Raw genomic sequence first — 19701 nt, 5'->3', positions numbered from 1 at the left:
TATGAAATGGGTTCATTTCACACACATAGGTAGAAATGACGGTATTTGCTTCTATCCAATAATGAAGCTGGTTAAATGGGCTTCCTTTTTTAGACCATTGGACGGTGCACTATGGAACGACGCCATATTTGTCGTAACAATCGTTAAATTTGAGAGGGATAGTCTTGAACATATTACCAAGATCCTTACTAAATTGTATAGATTTTTCTTAGAACAATAAAAAGTTATCGTCGAAAAAGAGAAAATTCTCACGTCAAACAAGTATGGCGTCACCGCTGTGCGGTTGAAACCTTATGCAGATCTGCAGTAGACTAGAAATCTAGATTCGTTAGATCAGTCTGATCAGAGCCCGCTTTATAAAAAGTTATAGTACTGAACTGAAAATTGCACGTCCATGATGCTTTAGATAAAAAAAAGATTACACGAAACGTACGTCTAGTGACGGTGAAAGTGTAGCGACCTGATTCGAACTTTAAGATACGTCTCTTAAAGTTCGAATCGGACCGTAAGTCCATACAGAACGAATTATATATCTCCCAAGGGTATCACCCTTGTATCACCGCGTGAAGCAACATGGTCTGTAAAGATAAAGAGGTATCTGGGCAATTTTATTTGAAGTTGATGCCCGCTATACTTTATTTCTACTCAGAATTATGAGCTCTTTCGATCCTAATAGGTCTCTCATATTCAGTGTTGTGAATAACGCTTATTTTTAGGCTTAAAGACTCGAGCCCTCAAGACTCGTAACGTAAGTCTTGAAGACTCGACTATATTTGAGAATTGTATTTATTTATTTTACGCGTATGGATGTAAGAAATCGTCTTTGGAGCCTCGAGAATCTTAAGGGTTCGCGTCTTTAAGCCTCAAAATGAGCGTTATTGACAACACTACTCATATTAGAATCGGAGAGCTCCTGATTCTGAGTAGAAATAACATAAATAAATATTCCTGAAATTGAGAAACGAAGCGCAGTGTACAACTATAAATCGAATGGCCCACCTCGCTCGAGGCATCGTAACCGAGCAGCAATTGCCTCGCGATTCTCGAGTAGCGACTCGTTGTGTGTGGACTCGTCTAATGATTTTGTAATTAAAAATGTATATTGTCGTTTCACAACCGAGGCGTTTAATACATCGTAATAGTCTTATGACAATGCAATAAGGATTATCATTTAATAATAAGAAATGGATTATGGGTAACGCACTATAAATACTTGAAATAAAGGCTTACATAAAATTGTATATGCAACGCAACGTAATGATTAATCATATCTAGTAACGAAATAGCTATTAACAAAGATTTAACTTATAAAATTATGTAAATATTATTAATTGTAGTGATAAGGTATACTAATATATTATATAATAATCATGATTTGTACCTAAGCGATATCGAATTGTCACTCAAATGAAATTTGTGTGAACATGTTTGTTGATGGTGTGAATCCGAGCAATTTCTTATATGTACATAAGTCAACACATTGCAATTTTTTATCAACATTAATATTTGGGGACATTCTTAATATACTTCACTCTTTTGGCTAATTACAATACCATTCTCAGTCTTTATTTAAAGTTAGCACCTCATAGAAAAAGTCTTAAACTTGGCAATAAAAAGGCAACGCCATCTAGTGAACACACTGGGACTTAAAATGGCGTTACATTGTCCAGTGGTGCCATCGACAGCAAAGAATCGCGACTTTGCACGCCTATAGTGCGCGGCGCGTCATCGTGAACCTTATCGCAATGCACGAAGGTTGATATTGGGCTAACCGTGCGCGTCAGTTGAGGTCTTTGACTGTCAACGAGTTAATGCTTGTTCTTCTCTGGTTTACCACCATACAAGGAAAAAAGGCATTCGAATTTGAATCAACGGTATTAGAAAATAGAGTGGAATTTGTAATGCTTTAAAATCGAACGAAACTAAATAAAAGCAACTCTTTTCCATTTAATTAAGATTTAAATTTCATTGAAGGTAATCTGTACTAGAACCCCAAGAGTTTAGTGTAAAAACGTTATAAGAAAGTGCTCGGTTTCAACAACGCAGTGCCATCCGGGCCGGTCCGGGTCGCGACACGGTATTGGGATCATCACGTGTATGCCAAAGCGATTTATATAGCCGCTTGCGTGACGGCGACATCATGGTGTGATACGGTCTATAAAACAGTCATAATTCTTAAACTACGCTAACATAAGTTCAGGCGGACCAAGTTAAGTCTGCACATTTGCTGTGTGGAAGCGTCATCATAAACTTGACGAAAATATGACCTTTATAATGACATCTGCACACTTTGTTCTGTCAAACTCGGTGCAGAGTTAGCTAGCTATTCCTCTCATCCCTTCTCGCTCATTATTATTGTACCGCTATTAAGGCAACAGCTTCGCAAACAAGCGTAGAGTCAGAGCAAGCCATGTTTTTCAGTCAAGTACAAACAGCGACACTCTTAACTGTCCATTTGTGGACCTTGTGCCTTTTGTAATAAGGTTTACGAACGTTCAGTTAACAGTGTGGGCGATGGTACCACGTCAAGTATGGCACTTCTATAGGATGTATGCATTGTTACTGCCAACTCAGTGCATAGTTAGCGTGGTCAGAGTCTATTCGCGGCACATTAGCCAAGTCTGTTTAAAGGATATATGCCATGATGTCGCCGCAAGGTTAGGGTACGATTCCGTGCTTTAGAGAAAAATGAATCATATAACATCGACTTGCTATAGTCTTACAAAATTGCGTTTATGATTTTTCAACATAGAGCCACTTCAGAGGTATTTGGTACCCATTTTATACAAATAATAAATTAAATACTGTATTAGAGGCACCCCACACTAGCGTCTTTTGAGCGTCGGCGTCTAGTCAGCGGTATGGGAAATGGCGTCGCTGTGTAGTTGCGCCAACGTTGCGTCGAGCAGCGGCCATAGAGTTGACTAGACGCCGACGCTCGGGAGACGCTAGTCGTGTGTTGTGGCCCTTAACGTCAGCTAGCGAGTTCATTGAGATCATTTAAATTGACTATATACTCGCTAAAGTAACATCATTTATCGCAACTATTTTTAGTGTACCGCACAAACTTTGTTCGCGGTACACTTATTTTTTAATTTGACATATAAATGTATGTCTTTGTCAAAAAAATTGCGCTCGGAATTCGTACCTTAAGCGGCGCACCAACGACTTCGTTTTTTCTATAAGATTTTATGAAACTTTTGAAGTTTACTTTTTAAATGTACAGTTAAGATAATATAGTCTTTGTAATATGGTTGAGATTTATAGGTCATACTGAGCACAAATTATTTAAATTGCAATACCGATCCTTCCATACAGTTCCAATATATTATTACAGATACTATGTGTCGCGTACGAACTAAAAATCTCATTCGTGGGCCCGCTAACAACACTAATTTTAAAATAATTAAATGTATACTTAAGTAAGTAAGTAACAAACATATGAGCGTTCTTCATAAACGCTTCTGAAGTCTAACACGCCCTCTATAGGTAATCGTTTGTCCATATCCGTTATTTTGAAATTTCTGTTTGTTAGTAAAGGACAAAATTTTACAAAGGATTGCTAAGTTTTATGATAATGGGGCTAGACTTTACCTTTCAATTACAACTAATAACTCTTTACTCAAATCTTAGAAATTCGATTACGTTGGTGGGCCCATTAACAGGTGGGTCATTTAATTTAATTTCAGTACCATTTCGTACCTTGTCACAGAGACAATTGTATGAGGTCCCTAGCGACTTTCATAATGATTGTCACTGTGACAAGGTACAATATGGCACTGAAATGAAATTATTTGACTGTGTATACTAGAGTTAGCCACGGTATTGATGTGCGCTGATATAAATTTGCTTTACTTAACGCGTGTTGTGTTGTAATTGTAACAAATATCCAACAAACTAAGAAACCGTCTGACAAACCCGTCGTTATATTGTAACATAAATTTAAAACAATTTGTAAAACAAAAACCACTTCGAAAAGGCATCGTTTGAAGAAAAACCGGCCAAGTGCGAGTCGGACTCGCGCACGGAGGGTTCCGCACCATCAACAAAAAATAGAGCAAAACAAGCAAAAAAACGGTCACCCATCCAAGTTCTGACCCCGCCCGACGTTGCTTAACTTCGGTCAAAAATCACGTTTGTTGTATGGGAGCCCCACTTAAATCTTTATTTTATTCTGTTTTTAGTATTTGTTGTTATAGCGGCAACAGAAATACATCATCTGTGAAAATTTCAACTGTCTAGCTATCACGGTTCGTGAGATACAGCCTGGTGACAGACGGACGGACGGACGGACGGACGGACAGCGGAGTCTTAGTAATAGGGTCGCGTTTTTACCCTTTGGGTACGGAACCCTAAAAACAGCAAAGTACGATTTTGCATCGTATCATGATGACCACAAAATAGTTACGAAGTTAAAGCCCCTAGTGTAAATTTCATTCGATAGCGTGACGTGACGTACGCGTTTTCTTTAAGTGCCATTTTGTATGGGATTTTGAGTTTAAAAAACGTCCCGCTTGGCATGCTGTTCAAAATCCCATATAAAAATAGAACACTCGTCACGCTATCGAATGAAATTTACACTAGGGGTACTGCCCTAGTAGCACGGTCGCATTTTTATCGTTTGTCACCATGCCTGTCACGTTCTAACAAGTATGTAAGTGCGAAAGTGACGGGCATAGTGATAGTCGATAAAAATGGAACCATGCTGAGCCCGGCCCTTCCCTTGCCTGCCGTCAAAATACTCGTACTTTGTGTTTTTTTAAGATGTTTGTTTTCAAAGTGGTTTTATATTATTTATATACAATTCTTTGTACACGGCTAAAGCACAAGCCAAATTATACTAAAACAAAATCGATGTAGTAGCATAAAAATATTTGTATAATTAATTAGGATTTGACAAATCGACAATAGTACGGCTAGGCGTGTGAGTATCATCATCTAGTATAGTTTTTCTGCTTCCGTAAATCAACTACATTTAAACGCGCGGTTGTCTTATGCGATAAACGCAGCGTTAAACGCAATGCGTTTGTCGCACACCCATTTTACATCAGATTATCTAATGACACTACGCTTGCTTTACGCGTTGTCATTTTTCCTACATTCCGTTGACGCATACGTTAAACGCTGCGTTTATCGCATAAAACAACCGCCCGCTTAAAATGCTTACAAGTGTGACTTCCAATTTCGCCATTTATACTCGTACAGTCAAAATATTTAACCTTCTTACCATTTCGGACCTTGTCACAGTGACAATCAAATGAACGTCGCTAGAGGGACCTCATACTATTGCCACTGTGACAAGGTACGAAATGGTACTGAAATTAATTAGTCCATGGTCTCCGGTTTTCATCCTATGTACCTACCTATACGCTGCGTAGAGAGTCACGAATTCACAATATTGTCTTCCCATACAACCAGAGTTCAAGCCTTTTGGGTCTATATGCACTTGCGATTGCGAGTATTGCAACCGCGGAGCACATTTTATACCTACAGGGTGTTTTTGTTACTCAGAGGGGTGCGTATGTAGGTCATACTTAACAACTTTTACTATTGCGCCAACCCCGAAATCGCGAAAAAAAAATCGTATGTTCTATAGAAAATATTGACATATAATTCACGGCCACATTGTCGGCCTTGTCCTAGTAGTAGTTGTCCAGTGTGCCCTAAATATTTAATGTACCCCTCAGAGTATGGTCAGCCATAACAAAAAGACCCTGTGACACACACGGACATTGGATCCGCACGCCGCTCTGATGTGCGAGCGGAACATCGCTATATACTTGCATAGCGCTGTCACGCTCACACATCCGTGTGATTACCGCTTAATCGTCTAATTAAAACTGCAAATGCGTACGTGTCTGTAGACCTGACTTGTCCGAATTTAAACTGAAGTTCGAACAAACACCATGTTTTGTTCAATTTATGCTGAGTGTGCAAAATGTATGACCTGGTTAAGTTATATTTATTAATATTTTACGCGTATACTGTTCAACAGATAGTTCAAAGTAGGCTATAAGGTTTGTTTTATTGTATGTATTCGAATCTCTGAAAGTATGTACCTATACCTATAGCATTCCAAAATGACATTGAAAAATATTAAAATCTGCATCGTGGTTTGACCGTGCGCTAAAAAAATATCTAAGTATTCTAAGTCCACATTATGATACGTGCGAGTAAAACCCTAATTATTATACGGCTTAAGTCTTAGAATCGTGTAAGCATTAATTTGGACTTTGGCTACTTTCATATAAAGAACAAAAATGTATAAGTCTAACTATTACTTGAAGCCAAATGTGGATTCAAACCCGTTTGGGCCATTTAGTTAATTTAATTTTGGTAATAAAACCCCGATAGGTTTCCATTAAACTACCGAAAAATCCAATCATGTTTTTGACATGATCTTATGAAGAGTACAGATGAGTTATTTCTTTATCCATAATTCAATGTTTCCATGAGTATGAAAGAGACAAAACCTATTAACTAACATAGACAACTTAAGCTTAGCCAATAAGTCTTAATATGTACTTTTCCTTCCCTTTCCTAACTAACAGATGATAAGTTACGCTCCCTGTCGTCAGAGATAAAAATAAAGACTGTTAATCTGAATGAACATTAATTATAAGTAACCGAAAATGAATTCTTAGAGTTAGACCAAGAAAAGTCTGCAGCGATTTTGATAGCCCATGCAGTGCAAGTGTTATTTACATGTCATAAATTCATAGAAGTTTGACGTTTTAAATGACACACTGCGTGGGCTATCAAAATCGCTTCAGACTTTTCTCGGTTTGACTCTAGTCACATATTTGGTTTGGGATTTTGTCGTCCACATGTATTGCAACGCCATCTGTTATATTTTATTGTCTTTTATCTACTTTTAATTCCTCAACGGACAGCCAAAACTCACTTTGGAAATATAGTCGGTCAGACAACTTTGTCAGAACGCAAAAGGCCCGAAATTGAAGTTTTCTATGCGACGATTGCCCTTCGCGCCTATATTTTTTAAATTAGCCGCTTTTTTCTACTGACGAAAATGCTTGACAGACTATAACTTTAAAGCTCGTATCTCAGTATCGAATCACTTCTGCAATACGAGGTATACTCGAATTCAAACGTAGTAACAAATTCACTTGTAAAATTTTGTTTCCTGACGACTACGTATCTAAAAAGGTACATCCATACTGCAGTTCCTTTTTTAGAGCATCGTTTTTAAGAGTACCTAATTGCTAAATTAGGTAACTATCTGTAGCCACAAAAGATACTGTCTTGCAGTGTTGCTGCACAAAGTTAACTGCAGTCATAGAGAAAAAAATACATAGAGTGCTCACTCCATACATCAGTTTTAGTACCAAAAAGACTATTAGCATCTAGCATCGAGTACCATAAACCGGGGTGACTTTCAAATGCAGGGGCGACTTCGATATTTCAGTTTTTCAGCCGTTACATATTTTTATTCGGATTTTTTAGTAGTAGGTAAACAAGTATGTATAATAATCTAACTTGTTACACGAACAGTTCGAGAAAATAATGAATAATGATAATTTAGTGGCAGTTTTAAAACTATCAAAGTATCCCCAAAATTTCCTAAAGTCACCTCGTTTTACGGTAGCGGAACTATCAGTACTGCTACTTGACAATAGATGTAGCCACCGACCGGAAAGTCTTATGCTGATAGTTCCGCTACTCGATGCTAGATGTAGACACTGAAATTAATAATAAACTGATGTATGGAGTGAGCACTCTATGCATTTTTTTCTCTATGCTGCAGTCAAGTGTGGATGCACCCATGAAATCTGAGGGAGCTAGCATCACCCATTCCAGTTTCCAGTTATATAATAAGAATATGTTTTCATTTTTCTATGAGTTTATGTTTCGTAATGGTGGTTTTATAAACTTTTACAATGATTTTCCTACCACATGATTTTTCATCTATTTTAAAAATGGGTGAATATTTTTATGTTGTAGTCCTGTCCCGTCGGCCGTCAGCCAGAAGAAATGTTATATTAATTTTCTAATATGCGGAAAGGGCTTTTAACTAGTGTCCGACCGAAACTTCGGCCTATTTCGGACAAAAATCTTTCGAACCTTACGGCTGCGCCGAAACTAGGGAATGCAATAACCGGCCAAACTTCATATATTATAATAAAATATGATATTTATAACAACACTCACTCACTTTGTTGTATTGAAATCGGTGCAAAGTTAGCTTAGAGGGACGCTATCAAATCAGCGTCAAACTCATGAATGTTAATTGAATTCCTTAATATTTTTGCATCTGGGACCCATTGGCTTTTATTTTCATGATTTTTTTATGAAACCCTTCGTGCGTAAAAGTTTATAACATCAATATTTTCTGGCCTTTTTATATTAATGATTAATTTAATGAATGAACCATACATGCATTAGATGTAGTTTTATACTTGTAGAATGAAATTGTTTATATCTTTAATATATACCTGTTGATAATAATGCGAAATAATATCGGTAACAATTAATGAATATAGAATTTGTTATAATTTATCCACTTGTTTTATTTTGTGCATACTTATGTCATGGACTAATCTACTAGACCAGGACTGGCGGTCGCCATATTGAGTAGCATACCCCGGAAAAAACATTTTTGTGTATGAAACCTAGATGGCGCTTCCCAGATCCAACAGCTTCACCGCCCCCCCCTCATCCTCACCCCCGAATCCCCACACCGAATCCACACCCCTCAATCCCTCCCCCTTCAAATTTTCCTGTATTCCCTTAATCATTTCATAGTAATTCCATACAAACTTAAACCATGGACATCTCCATAACCAATGGGGTTCCGCGCCATGGCGGTTGGACTGGTGGGTAGCCCTCTCCCCCCTCCCCCGCCAAATTCCCCATCCCAAATTTTTGTTTTTTTAATGCCGTTTTTAAGGGCTCGCATCCTTAAAGCCAAATCTCATAGAAAAAGGGGCAAGCTATGATGGCGCCATCTATGCAAACCTTGACAGGTGCCAACCCCATTCGCGATCTAAATTCTAAAGTATCCGTAATTCTTTGTATTAATATTAATCCGTTACTTTGATGCGACTGTGCCTACTTGTGTACCTAAAATTAAGAGTTAAAAGTAGAAAACGTTCTTTATTATATCCTTTTGTAAGAGAAACTTGCTGTACTTAAAGTCATTAAATTACATTTCTTTTATAAAAGAATAACAACATATATCTCATTTATCTTCATCATCACATAAACGACATTTCACATTCAACAGTTTGCAAACAATTCTCAACAGACACATTGATCATCAGCTTACAAGCATAAGCCACGCTTATTTTTCCTGTTTCTTCCGACACAATTAACGTTAAAGAATCACTAATTTCACTTAAACCCAATGCTGCCCTATGTCTCGTACCGAAGTTGGTAGGCAAATAACTGTGCGAGGCGGGAAGATAGGTACTAGCGGCTGCAATTTTCGCTCTTCTAATAATCACAGCACCATCATGCAAAGCTGTATTCGGTGTAAAAATGTTCATTAACAGCTCCCCGCTTACATCTGCGTCCAAATATATTCCAGTTTCAATAAAATCTTGTAAACTCATCAACCTTTCAATCGTTATCAGCGCGCCAATTTTTTGTTTAGACAAATACCGTAGCGCTTTTTCCACAGATAACAGAAGTTTCGCGTTCACGTTTCTTCGTTTTTTCAGGCGTAGTTTTCTTCCTAAATATTGTAAAGTTCTTCGTATTTCTGGCTGGAAAACGATGACCCCGACGATAGGTCCACAGTTTATAATTATTTCCATTAACCATGTGAAAACGTAGAAATTGGTAATATCGGCCAGTGTTTTGATAAAGAGGATAACCGCTACTCCTTTGATCATTTGTGTTAATTTCGATTCCAGCCTGAGACATACAATGCTGGCTAAAACTGTGGCTATAAATACTTTCAAATGAATTAACTCAAATCTTTGCGCGTAGTCGATATACCTGTGGCAAGTACAATTTAGTTCGAGTACGTTCTTCATTATAAAAAATACAAGGAAGTAAGTAGCACCAATATCACAAGTCAAGCCTTGAACAGAATGGTCTTGTTAGACTCGACAACGCGATTATATATTGCTTCTTTTGTGAGCTGGCAATCTCATCAGTTAACTCAACTTATACAATATTATCTTTCAAAAGTCGTTATCATTTGAATAGTACATTATTTCAGCATTGAAACAGATGTAACAAATAAAATCTTACGCTATGTCTACGCCAATTATTACGTATATTTCATTATTATGTTATAACTTATAAGCTGTATAAGTACCTACATGTTTTATTGTGGCGACATTCTTGTGCGGGGATTTTACACATCATTTGAATAAAGGTGGATTCCCCCATGGGCTTGAAACGCAGACCGTTCATTTAATTCGTCTAAACCATTAGTGGATATCAATCGACAATGCGGCCTTGTAGAATGCCTTTTTCGTTTAAGTTCTGCCTGCGCAATACAATATCGCTAAGGATCCCTAAAAGTGTATCAGGCTTCATTACATCAACTGGCTAAACGGCTAAACTTAGCACCTGGCATGTGCGATCAATTTGCGCACACGCTAGTGCTTCACTACATGGTATAAAACAAAGTCGCTTCCCGCTCTCTGTCTGTCCCTATGTGTGCTTAGATCTTTAACCTTTTGGACGCCAATATCCGATATATACGCACCGCAGGTCCAACGCCAAAGACGTATTAATCGGTCATAGACCACAGAGCAACATAAACCTAGGTGCATATCCATAAAGTTCAATTTCAGTTTTGACACTTCGGTGACGTGCCGTCTGAGAGACAGCTTTTGTGTTTGACACGGCGTCGAAAAGGTTAAAACTACGCAACGGATTTTGATGCGGTTTTTTAGGGTTCCGTACCCAAAGGGTAAAAACGGGACCCTATTACTAAGACTCCGCTGTCCGTCCGTCTGTCCGTCCGTCCGTCTGTCACCAGGCTGTATCTCACGAACCGTGATAGCTAGACAGTTGAAATTTTCACAGATGATGTATTTCTGTTGCCGCTATAACAAGAAATACTAAAAACAGAATAAAATAAAGATTTAAGAGGGGCTCCCATACAACAAACGTGATTTTTGACCGAAGTTAAGCAACGTCGGGCGGGGTCATTACTTGGATGGGTGACCGTTTTTTTGCTTGTTTTGCTCTATTTTTTGTTGATGGTGCGGAACCCTCACGGACTCACGCTTGGCCGGTTTTTTAATAGATAGAGTGATTCAAGAGGAAGAGGTTTATGTATAATATTTTGTTAACCCGTGCGAAGCCGGGGCGGGTCGCTAGTTAAACATAAAGTAACAACAAGTCAAGACGTACATCATGTTACTTGTACCATGTGATATAATAATTCTTGTAAAAAATAATTTCATCTTATGGGATACGCGGACATGTCCGCTGGTCACGCGAAGCTAGCGTCTACATACTATATATTTAAGTAGTTTTGGGGTGCTATACCAATTACCAAAGCAGCCATTAACAAGACAAAAGGCTACTTGATGTGATTTAAGGGTACACCACCGAAGCAGGTGCACAATAAGGAAATATTGGTGGAACGACAAGATGTTATGCCACAAGAGCAGCTTCAAAACAAGGCGTTAGGTAATATGATGTAAACCTAAATAGAGTACAGCCGCTGACCTGGTGACCACCAGGGCGGCGGCAATAAGACGAGAGGTATGATGTACCTAATCCTAGGACGTTGTGCCATCTAGACCCCAAGCTCAAGGGCTTCGGGAACAGAGCTAGGCGGAGAAAATCTTCTAAGTAATTGACTTTTCTATCCTACCTCAGTTAAGCTCACTCAAAACACCCAAATTACCTACTGAATTCATAGAAATAATATCATTCGTGTAAACTAAAGTATAAGCTTTAATAAAGTCTAGTCATAATTACAACTTAAAACTCTAGTTCTAAAATTGTCGTATTTCTGGATTTTGCAATAAAACGTAAAGAGGGTAAATTCATTAGTATACCAAAGGTACTATGCAGATCAGACTATATTTAAGTCTAAAAGGGTAAGTTGCCACCAATCAAAGGTGGTAGGTAAGGTACTTATTTGAGTAAATATTCGGACATGTCATCCATAGGTTATGTTTAAGGGAATCCCCTAATACATATTAACGTTGTCTGCATTGTATGTCTGTATAGCCATACAGCTGCTTGGACTGCTAAACATTTCCTTTACCATTCCTTCCCCGTTTAAATGAATAAACTATTAATAAACCGGACAAGTGCGAGTCGGACTCGCCCACCGAGGGTTCCGTACTTTTTAGTATTTGTTATAGCGGCAACAGAAATACATCACCTGTGAAAATTTCAACTGTCTAGCTATCACGGTTCATGAGTTACAGCCTGGTGACATGACAGACAGACGGACGGATAGACGGACAGCGGAGTCTTAGTAATAGGGTCTAAAAATGAATTAAACGGTTCTGACGAAAATCATCGTATGAAACACTAGCTGTTGCCCGCGACTTCGTACGCGTGGATTTGTATATTGGTGGTTATATATTCTACATTAGCTTAGAACATTATGCAGCAAAAGATCGCAGTAAGACGGTTAATCATTTGTTAATTATTAATATTACAACGCATGATACTTGTCTTTCACAACCTACGAAGCTTCAAGCCCCTAACTGAATAAAATTGTTCTCGATATAATCCCTCTCAACCAGAAGATTTTCATGTCCTCTATTTAATAAAACCTACTACTTAACTACCTATTTCCGAAGTTTGAAGTTCCTAGCTTTAAATAAAATTTGAACCCTATACAAACTTTCAACCCCTTTTTAACCATTTTAGGGGATGAATTTTTACAAACGCTGAAATTACTTTTCTTGTATTTTAATAATATGCCTATATACAAAGTTTACAACGATTAAAGTCCCGCACTCAAATGAATGTTTGACCTCTATACAAATCTTCAACCCCTTTTTCACCACCATGGGGATGAATTATCAAAAACTCTGAAATTAGTTTTCTTCTCTTTTGATGAAATACCTTTTTACGAAGTTTCAAGTTTGTTTGCAACTTTACAAACTTTCAACCCCCTTTCGACCCTTTAAGAGATGAATTTTAAAAACGCTGAATTTACTTTTCTCGTATTTTAATAAAATGCCATTTTACAAAGACTCACAAAAATGTTTGATCTCCATACAAACTTTTTACCCTTTTTCACCACTTTGAGAGATGAATTTTCAAAAACGCTGAAATAAGTTTTCTTCTCTTTTAATAAAATACCCTTTTAAGAAGTCTCGAGTTCCTAGCTTAAAATAAAATTTGAACCCCATAAAAACTTTCAACCCCTTTCTAACCCTTTTAAGGGATGTACTTTTAAAAACGCTGAAATTACTTTTCTTGTATTCTAATAAATGCCTCTGTACAAAAATTCAAGCCCCTCACTCACAAAAATATCTGATCTCCATACAAATTTTCAACCCCTTTTTCACCACCTTGAGATATGAATTTTCAAAAACGCTGAAATAAATTTTTTGCAGTTTTAATTTAATACCTTTTTACGAAGTTTCAAGTTCCTAGCTTAAAATAAAATTTGAAACCCGTACAAACTTTCAACCCCTTTTTAACCCTGTTAGGGGATGAATTTTACAAAACGCTAAAGTTACTTTTCCTGTCTTCTAATAATATCCCCAAATCCAAAGATTCAAGTCCCGCGCTCGAAAAAATGTTTGATATCAATACAAACTTTCAACCCGTTTTTCACCACCTTACAGGATGAATTTTCAAAAACGCTGAAATTAGTTTTCTTGTATTTTAATTTAATAACTTTTAACAAAGTTTCAAGTTCCTAGCTTAAAATAAAATTTGAACGCTATACGAACTTCAACCCCTTTTAAACCCTATTAGAGGATGAATTTTACAAAACGCTGAAATTACTTTTCCTGTCTTCTAATAATATCCCCAAATCCAAAGATTTAAGTCCCGCGCTCGAAAAAATGTTTGATATCAATACAAACTTTCAACCCCTTTTTCACCACCTTACAGGATGAATTTTCAAAAACGCTGAAATTAGTTTTCTTGTATTTTAATTTAACACCTTTTTGCAAAGTTTCAAGTTCCTAGATCAAAATAAAATTTGCACCCCAAGACGAACTTTCATCCCCTTTTTAACCCCTTAGGGGTTGAGTTCCAAAAACGTTGCAACTACTTTTTTTTGTAATCGGCTATTATGCCTTTCTAAGAAATTTCAAAGCATTTGTAATGGATTTAAACTTTCAACCCCTTTTTAACCCTGTTAGGGGATGAATTTTCAAAAACGCTGAAATTACTTTTCCTGTCTTATAATAATATCCCCATATACAAAGTTTCAAGTCCCACACTCACAAAAATATTTGATCTCCATACAAACTTTCAACCCCTTTTTCACCACCTTGGGGGATGAATTTTCAAAAACGATGAAATTAGTTTTCTTGTATTTTAATTTAATACCTTTTTGCAAAGTTTTAAGTTCCTAGATCAAAATAAAATTTGCACCCCAAGACGAACTTTCATCCCCTTTTTAACCCCCTTAGGGGTTGAATTTCCAAAAACGCTGCAATTACTTTTTTTTTGTAATCGGCTATTATGCCTTTCTAAGAAGTTTCAAAGCATTTGTAATGGATTCAAACTTTCAACCCCTTTTTAACCCTGTTAGGGGATGAATTTTCAAAAACGCTGAAATTACTTTTCCTGTCTTATAATAATATCCCCATATGCAAAGTTTCAAGTCCCACACTCACAAAAATATTTGATCACCATACAAACTTTTAACCCCTTTTTCACCACCTTGGGGGATGAATTTTCAAAAACGCTGAAATTAGTTTTCTTGTTTTTTAATATAATACATTTTTACAAAGTTTCAAATTCTTAGCTTAAAATAAAACTTGTTCCCCATACAACCTTTCATCCCCTTTTTAACCCCCTTAGGGGTTGAATTTTTCAAAATCGCTTCTTATCTCTTGTACACTTTATAAATGCAACCTAGTGTGCAAATTTCAACTTTCTATCTTTTGTAGTTTCGGCTCTGCGTTGATGAATCAGTCAGTCAGTCAGTCAGTCAGTCAGTCAGTCAGTCAGTCAGTCAGGACACTTGCATTTATATATATAGATGAAATGTAATGAAATACGTTAATACAATAATAATAAATATCTGGGTGACCGAGCTTCGCTCGGAAAACATATAAAAACTCGAAAATGCGCGTTTTCCCAGAGATAAGACCTAGCTAGATCGATTTCTCGCCCCCGAAAACCCCCATATAGTAAATTTCATCGAAATCGTTAGAGCCGTTTCCGAGATCCCCGAAATATATATATATATATATATATATATAAATAAATAAACAAGAATTGCTCGTTTAAAGGTATTAGATTAGATTAAAAGAATAAGGAAGACCACGACGATTAATATTATAGCCATACAAACCTAATACTCTGCATGGCATTTACTAAGAATAGTATTTTATTGATTGTTTTTATTAGGGTTCCGTAGCCAAATGGCAAAAAACGAAACCCTTATGAATTCGTCATGTCTGTCTGTCTGTCCGTCTGTCTGTCCGTCCGTATGTCACAGCCACTTTTTTCCGAAACTATAAGAACTATACTGTTGAAACTTGGTAAGTACCTAGACATTACTCTGTGAACCGCATTAAGATTTTTACACAAAAATAGAAAAAAATAACACAAAAATTTTGGGTGTTCCCCATACTTAGAACTGAAATTCAGATTTTTTTTTACATCAAACCCATACGTGTGGGGTATTAGATAGGTCTTCAAAAATGATATTGAGGTTTCTAACATCATTTTTTTTAAACTGAATAGTTTGCGCGAGAGACACTTCCAAAGTGGTAAAATGTGTGTCGTCCCCCCCACCCTGTAACTTCTAAAATAAGAGAATGATAAAACTAAAAAAATATATAATGCACATTACCATGCAAACTTCCACCGAAAATTGGTTTGAACGAGATCTAGTAAGTAGTTTTTTTTAATACGTCATAAATCCCTAAATACGGAACCCTTCATGGGCGAGTCCGACTCGCACTTGGCCGCTTTTTTAATATCTTCATTTATAAATCAAGATTTATTCACATGTATGTCAAAAAACATTGTTACAGAATTGAAAAAAAATACTAAAAATTATAGAAATTATTCAAGAGCGTGGGCCATGCTTAGTTTTTATGACTTAGGAGGTAAACAAGCAGACAAATCGCCTGATGGTAAGCGATTACCGCTGCCCATGGACACTTGTAACACCATGGGGCTTGTAAGTGTATTTTTTTTCCTTATTTTCTCGTAATGCATGTTAATTATAAGTTGTAAATTTTATTTGAAAAGATGTGTCCCGCCGAGTTTGTTGCCGGTCCCATATTGGGATACCCTCCTCCAATTGAGGGTGGATTTAAATCTTCTCGGGGCAGAGGTGTAGGCGGGCTATTGGAGCCGGTGTAGCTTTATTTGACGTTCATAAGCGCATTGTAATTATGCCTACATGAATAAACTATCTTTTATCTTATCTTTAAGTGCGTTTACGGCATTTAAGATAGGAATACGCTCTTTTCTTTAAGTTTTGAGGTTCTTGAAATTCATCAACCATCAGCATCACACATTCGTTCATTCATTTTCCAACAAGAAAAGCTTTACCAATATATACTTTTATATTATAATATATTGTTAGGCAGAAAAATACATTTTTGAAAACCAAATCATTTTTGAACGCGGCCCATTTATATATATCTGTGGAAAACAGTCAAACATCGAAAAAAGTGGCGCGAAAGTAACTCACACCAGTGGGGCTCTGGGGTTCGTTGTCTCAGGGAACGAGACTATGATTTTCACGTTTCACGATATGCCTAGGAATTTCATGATCTAGTGGATATTACGATAATATAATAACTTATACTAAATCTATGATTACGATCGGCCGGCGGCATAAATAATGTACCTAATTTATTTGTTAGTGCCATCTAGTGAGTTCTCTGAGAGGGTTCAAAACGTTCAAAAGACAAGTAACGATTACTATTTCACATACTGGAGCATTACTGGAGTACTTAAATCAAATCATTCATTGAGTCATTTCAGTCATTTGTGTCCCACAAAATTACTAAAATGAAATAAACCATGTTTTTTCTAATGAGGTTAGAAAAATTTAAACCTACACAAAGCCTACACACTTAATTATACTAATTAATATAAATAAGTTTTAGGCAAAAATTTCATTTTTGGTGCAAGCTTTTATCGCTGACTAAGCATACTTTTCTTTCCACAGGCGTCTAATAGGCACCTACTCATTGAGACAATTCTAACAACTCCAATCACAATTAGTTTGCGTTACAACTAAACAAGTGTTATCACATGGTTATCAGTGTTATCACTGAGTTATTCCCATTTCCACCTCCTGTCTCCATCATCAGATCAGCTCATGTCATCATAATATTGCGTTGTCATCCGACTTACATAATAGGTATACCTATGCAAAATTTCAGCTCAATCAGGAAGTTGGGCGAAATAACTAACAGGGCAAGTTAAATAAAAGCTTGCAATAAATAATAATAATATTAGTGATGGTTTTGTACTTATCTAATTTAAAACAGCTACTTCTAAATATTTATACGATACATTTAAAACATACATGCAAACATTATACTCATTGTGCCAAATATAGATAAAATAAAAAGCACAATATGTAGATGTATGACCTGTGTATGGTCAGTCTGTAGATTATTCTTTGACAAATTTCTCCATTCCGTCAAAATGGCGCCAACACCTACGGCTTGCCATGAAGTTAGCAAAGAAACCATTAGTTCCTATTTTAGCCACCCGCATGAATAACTTTGCGGCACTATACTTTCACGGTGATTCAACGGATAACGTTAATTATTTATATGTGTGTGTTTGGATTACGCACACATGCTTCGAGATTTGTACACAGACGCATGACGTCATCGATCGGGCGGCCGGTGTGAAAGTCGCGCATTCACGAACAGACATGCACGAGAATTTTTATCGCTGAATTTTTAAATCGCAAATCTTGGATTTTTAATCTTTTCATGTTACTGATTTTTGACACTATGTGACTATGACTGTTTAAATAAATTATAAATATCCCTCCCTTAAAAAAATAGTTTTAGCAACAGTTTGACGCGAATGACGCGGCAAATGATGATCCCTATGACAGTCTATTTTTGTATGGAGTAACTGTCAATGTCATATGTTTGTAGACTTTTTTTGGTATTTTAACACTTTTTTTTATTTAGTAATTTCACAATTGAGTAGGTAATAAGAAATCGATAAAAACCTGTTGTGTCTAAAAATTACTGTTGTCTACGTTGCTGTATTAATCTTCTAATCTGGTGCTTTATTTCAAGCATTCAAATACCCTATTCTGAATCCTAAATGACGTAGTCACTGCACAACTAGTGACTACGTTGTCACTATAGAATAGATAGGTGTAGAACGCTTCACACTCCTTAACTACTTAAAGTTCCCGTTTGCCAGAATCTTCCTTTCACAAAATATCCATAGGTATTCCGCATTCACGTATTTTTTTGCGATATCTAGGTGATTTCACGAAGATTTTGTATACCAGACGAAATTTTGCGAATTGGAAATTTTTGGTATTGAAGTATTTACATCCTTTAACCGATCAAATCTTCTTCTTTTATTTTTAATTTTTTATCTTATCCATATAGTTTTAGGATGACGTGTAAGTAATGCTGTATTTTTCCACTCTTGTCCAACCATGAATGACGCGCTTTAATAAACCGTTGTTTTTACGTATATTGAAGCAAAGTGGAGCAATCATTGCCATACCAAAATATGTTTTCAATATTGTATCCAATGGTTTTTCATGATAAGTAATTCTTTTACAAAAACTTTTAAGGGTTTGAAAGAATATAAATTAAAATATATATTTTGGAATATTCAAAACGTACAGTAAAAAAATGGTATAGAGATTAAAAGCTGTTTATTTAAGCTGGCAACTTTTTATTTTTTTAATGCACAATAGCGCCAACTAGTGGCCAATTTCCGTAACTTCTTATTGATATCTCTTGCTCTAAGTTCATGTTGTAATATACTCTCGCTAAAATTTGTGCTATTTGCTGACAAACCCCATGTTTATTGAATATGTGCTCGTGTTTGGTTTGTTTTCCATTATAACGTAGTGAAAATCTTGTCTCAATGTATAAGTTATGCGGCAAGTTCCTTTCAAAACCAATGACATTAGATGAACTCGATGTGCGTTTTGGCCATTTTACTTGGCTTGCGTTGGTGATTCGTACATAGTCACGTGACCAAAGAGGTTTTTGGATCAATGGCGCCAAATGACTATTACAGAAAATGTACGTAGAATTGCAAGTTATTATAAGATATTAAGTTTACAGCAAGATATGTACGATCGATTCGGACCATGCATCATAGATATTCATATGGTATCATGACGAACAATATGATGCGTAGGACCAGTCACGTCAATCAGGGTACAAAACAGTGCTGCTATCTATGTTGTCAATTTTGTTATGTAGACTATCTAATGGAGTCTGGCCGTGGGATAAATATTTACGCTTATAAGTTTAGAATGGAGTATATGGAATTTGTTGTTGCGTTATGTGAGTGTGTTTGACATGTCGGGCCTCAGTGCGCATGAGTAGTGAGCTCGGTCGGTGGACGTCCGCGTCCAGTGTTTACCGAGGC

The 19701-nt window shown here is 36.6% G+C and overlaps 1 protein-coding gene across 1 annotated transcript in view; it reads left to right on the top strand.

Annotated features, from left to right (window-relative positions):
• The first annotated feature begins 19004 nt into the window (after positions 1–19004).
• The window catches only part of LOC134660880 (PHD finger protein rhinoceros), a 36070-nt gene continuing 35373 nt past the window's right edge, over positions 19005–19701 (top strand). Inside the window, exon 1 of the mRNA XM_063516724.1 lies at positions 19005–19349. The gene's annotated coding sequence lies outside the window, so the exon portion shown is untranslated. The remainder of the gene's footprint in view (positions 19350–19701) is intronic.

This window comes from Cydia amplana, chromosome Z, assembly GCF_948474715.1.
Source record: "Cydia amplana chromosome Z, ilCydAmpl1.1, whole genome shotgun sequence".
NCBI lineage: Eukaryota > Metazoa > Arthropoda > Insecta > Lepidoptera > Tortricidae > Cydia > Cydia amplana.
Note: the sequence above shows the minus strand (reverse complement) of the source record. Positions and strands in the feature narration are given on the sequence as shown.